The sequence below is a fragment of the Molothrus aeneus genome, unplaced genomic scaffold (assembly GCF_037042795.1).
Source record: "Molothrus aeneus isolate 106 unplaced genomic scaffold, BPBGC_Maene_1.0 scaffold_44, whole genome shotgun sequence".
Classification (NCBI taxonomy): Eukaryota; Metazoa; Chordata; class Aves; order Passeriformes; family Icteridae; genus Molothrus; species Molothrus aeneus.
The window spans coordinates 574,987-578,918 of record NW_027099111.1 but is presented as its reverse complement, the minus strand read 5'-3'; positions in this window follow the sequence as shown (position 1 = coordinate 578,918).

The following is a 3,932-nucleotide window of genomic DNA, read 5'->3' as shown; positions in this document are numbered from 1 at the left end:
TGTGCACAGCAATGTGCCGAGCGCAGGGAGCTCCTGAGAGCGGTTTGTGCCTAAAGATGCCCGGGACCGGCACTTAGTTGCGGAGAGCTGCGTATCTACATCTTCTGCATGTCTTGCCGCTCAACACTCGGCAAAAACTTTTCCAGCATATCTTGCAAAGAGAAACTCTGCCAGGAAAGAAAACATCCAAAATCTTGTTCTAAAGCTTGCACGGAGGCCTGCAAAGAGTTTTGCAAGAATGAAAGGTAGTTGTCCAAAACTCGTTCTTTTCCAATATAATAGCAATGGAAAAGGCAGGAGTGTGGTAAAGTACTGTTTTCTCTAAGTCTGAATGCTGCCCACACTGTGCCTGCGCGGTGCGGCTTGCATCTTCGCCTTTGGGAAGCTGCCGCTCGCCGAATCTCCCGGAGGCGAAGACGCGGCTTCTTCGCACCCAGAGCATTGGGCCGGTCGCGGTGAGCACCTAAGAGCGGCTTGTGCCAAAAGAAGCCCGGGACCGGCACATAGCTTTGGAGAGCTGCGTATCTGCGTCTTCTGCGTGTCTTGCCGCTCAACACTCAGCAAAAAGCTTTTCCAGCATATCTTGCAAAGAGAAACTCTGCCAGGAAAGAAAACATCCAAAATCTTGTTCTAAAGCTTGCACGGAGGTCTGCAAAGAGTTTTGCAAGAATGAAAGGTAGTTGTCCAAAAGTCGTTCTTTTCCAATATAATAGCAATGGAAAAGGCAGGAGAGTGGTAAAGTACTGTTTTCTCTAAGTCTGAATGCTGCCCACACTGTGCCTGCGTGGTGCGGCTTGCATCTTCGCCTTTGCGAAGCTGCCGCTCGCCGATTCTCCCGGAGGCGAAGAAGCGGCTTCTTTGTGCACAGCAATGTGCCGAGCGCAGGGAGCTCCTGAGAGCGGTTTGTGCCTAAAGATGCCCGGGACCGGCACTTAGTTGCGGAGAGCTGCGTATCTGCATCTTCTGCGTGTCTTGCCGCTCTACACTCGGCAAAAAGCTTTTCCAGCATATCTTGCAAAGAGAAACTCTGCCAGGAAAGAAAACATCCAAAATCTTGTTCTAAAGCTTGCACGGAGGTCTGCAAAGAGTTTTGCAAGAATGAAAGGTAGTTGTCCAAAACTCGTTCTTTTCCAATATAATAGCAATGGAAAAGGCAGGAGAGTGGTAAAGTACTGTTTTCTCTAAGTCTGAATGCTGCCCACACTGTGCCTGCGTGGTGCGGCTTGCATCTTCGCCTTTGCGAAGCTGCCGCTCGCCGATTCTCCCGGAGGCGAAGAATCGGCTTCTTTGTGCACAGCAATGTGCCGAGCGCAGGGAGCTCCTGAGAGCGGTTTGTGCCTAAAGATGCCCGGGACCGGCACTTAGTTGCGGAGAGCTGCGTATCTGCATCTTCTGCGTGTCTTGCCGCTCAACACTCGGCAAAAACTTTTCCAGCATATCTTGCAAAGAGAAACTCTGCCAGGAAAGAAAACATCCAAAATCTTGTTCTAAAGCTTGCACGGAGGTCTGCAAAGAGTTTTGCAAGAATGAAAGGTAGTTGTCCAAAACTCGTTCTTTTCCAATATAATAGCAATGGAAAAGGCAGGAGTGTGGTAAAGTACTGTTTTCTCTAAGTCTGAATGCTGCCCACACTGTGCCTGCGTGGTGCGGCTTGCATCTTCGCCTTTGGGAAGCTGCCGCTCGCCGATTCTCCCGGAGGCGAAGAAGCGGCTTCTTCGCACACAGAGCATTGGGCCGGTCGCGGTGAGCACCTAAGAGCGGCTTGTGCCGAACGAAGCCCGGGACCGGCACATAGCTTCGGAGAGCTGCGTATCTGCGTCTTCTGCGTGTCTTGCCGCTCAACACTCAGCAAAAAGCTTTTCCAGCATATCTTGCAAAGAGAAACTCTGCCAGGAAAGAAAACGTCCAAAATCTTGTTCTAAAGCTTGCACGGAGGTCTGCAAAGAGTTTTGCAAGAATGAAAAGTAGTTGTCCAAAACTCGTTCTTTTCCAATATAATAGCAATGGAAAAGGCAGGAGAGTGGTAAAGTACTGTTTTCTCTAAGTCTGAATGCTGCCCACACTGTGCCTGCGTGGTGCGGCTTGCATCTTCGCCTTTGGGAAGCTGCCGCTCGCCGATTCTCCCGGAGGCGAAGACGCGGCTTCTTTGCGCACAACAATGTGCCGAGCGCAGGGAGCTCCTGAGAGCGGTTTGTGCCTTAAGATGCCCGGGACCGGCACTTAGTTGCGGAGAGCTGCGTATCTGCATCTTCTGCGTGTCTTGCCGCTCAACACTCGGCAAAAAGCTTTTCCAGCATATCTTGCAAAGAGAAACTCTGCCAGGAAAGAAAACATCCAAAATCTTGTTCTAAAGCTTGCACGGAGGTCTGCAAAGAGTTTTGCAAGAATGAAAGGTAGTTGTCCAAAACTCGTTCTTTTCCAATATAATAGCCATGGAAAAGGCAGGAGAGTGGTAAAGTACTGTTTTCTCTAAGTCTGAATGCTGCCCACACTGTGCCTGCGTGGTGCGGCTTGCATCTTCGCCTTTGGCAAGTTGCCGCTCGCCGATTCTCCCGGAGGCGAAGAAGCGGCTTCTTCGCACACAGAGCATTGGGCCGGTCGCGGTGAGCACCTAAGAGCGGCTTCTACCGAAAGAAGCCGTGGACCAACACTTAGCTTCGGAGAGCTGCGTATCTGCGTCTTCTGCGTGTCTTGCCGCTCAACACTCAGCAAAAAGCTTTTCCACCATATCTTGCAAAGAGAAACTCTGCCAGGAAAGAAAACATCCAAAATCTTGTTCTAAAGCTTGCACGGAGGTCTGCAAAGAGTTTTGCAAGAATGAAAGGTAGTTGTCCAAAACTCGTTCTTTTCCAATATAATAGCAATGGAAAAGGCAGGAGAGTGGTAAAGTACTGTTTTCTCTAAGTCTGAATGCTGCCCACACTGTGCCTGCGTGGTGCGGCTTGCATCTTCGCCTTTGCGAAGCTGCCGCTCGCCGATTCTCCCGGAGGCGAAGAAGCGGCTTCTTTGTGCACAGCAATGTGCCGAGCGCAGGGAGCTCCTGAGAGCGGTTTGTGCCTAAAGATGCCCGGGACCGGCACTTAGTTGCGGAGAGCTGCGTATCTGCATCTTCTGCGTGTCTTGCCGCTCTACACTCGGCAAAAAGCTTTTCCAGCATATCTTGCAAAGAGAAACTCTGCCAGGAAAGAAAACATCCAAAATCTTGTTCTAAAGCTTGCACGGAGGTCTGCAAAGAGTTTTGCAAGAATGAAAGGTAGTTGTCCAAAACTCGTTCTTTTCCAATATAATAGCAATGGAAAAGGCAGGAGAGTGGTAAAGTACTGTTTTCTCTAAGTCTGAATGCTGCCCACACTGTGCCTGCGTAGTGCGGCTTGCATCTTCGCCTTTGGCAAGTTGCCGCTCGCCGATTCTCCCGGAGGCGAAGAAGCGGCTTCTTCGCACACAGAGCATTGGGCCGGTCGCGGTGAGCACCTAAGAGCGGCTTCTACCGAAAGAAGCCGTGGACCAACACTTAGCTTCGGAGAGCTGCGTATCTGCGTCTTCTGCGTGTCTTGCCGCTCAACACTCAGCAAAAAGCTTTTCCAGCATATCTTGCAAAGAGAAACTCTGCCAGGAAAGAAAACATCCAAAATCTTGTTCTAAAGCTTGCACGGAGGTCTGCAAAGAGTTTTGCAAGAATGAAAGGTAGTTGTCCAAAACTCGTTCTTTTCCAATATAAGAGCAATGGAAAAGGCATGAGAGTGGTAAAGTACTGGTTTCTCTAAGTCTGAATGCTGCCCACACTGTGCCTGCGTGGTGCGGCTTGCATCTTCGCCTTTGGGAAGCTGCCGCTCGCCGATTCTCCCGGAGGCAAAGAAGCGGCTTCTTTGCGCACAACAATGTGCCGAGCGCAGGGAGCTCCTGAGAGCGGTTTGTGCCGAAAGATGCCCGGG